The sequence below is a fragment of the Sinocyclocheilus anshuiensis genome, unplaced genomic scaffold, assembly GCF_001515605.1.
Source record: "Sinocyclocheilus anshuiensis isolate Anshui unplaced genomic scaffold, SAMN03320099.WGS_v1.1 scaffold420, whole genome shotgun sequence".
Lineage (NCBI taxonomy): Eukaryota > Metazoa > Chordata > Actinopteri > Cypriniformes > Cyprinidae > Sinocyclocheilus > Sinocyclocheilus anshuiensis.
Window position 1 is genome coordinate 241647 of NW_015557082.1, and position 208 is coordinate 241854.

General features: G+C 39.4%; 1 protein-coding gene across 1 annotated transcript in view; it reads left to right on the forward strand.

Moving 5' to 3' along the window:
• The window catches only part of LOC107676942 (amino-terminal enhancer of split-like), a 42070-nt gene that overhangs the window by 40067 nt on the left and 1795 nt on the right, over positions 1–208 (forward strand). The window lies entirely within an intron of this gene.

Genomic DNA, 208 nt, shown 5'->3' on the forward strand with positions numbered 1-208 from the left:
TATTTGTTGTCCAATTATGTACTTAGACAAGTAGGTCTGCTTATATTTTTGCAGCTGAGCAACAGTAGGGATTTGTGACAACTTTAAAAAGGAAGAATTTGCTGAACAGAAAAGTGTGTGTTTGCGTGTGTGTGTGTGTGTGTTTCTCCCTGCAGGCAGAGATCGTGAAGAGATTAAATGGGATCTGTGCTAAAGTCTTGACTTACCT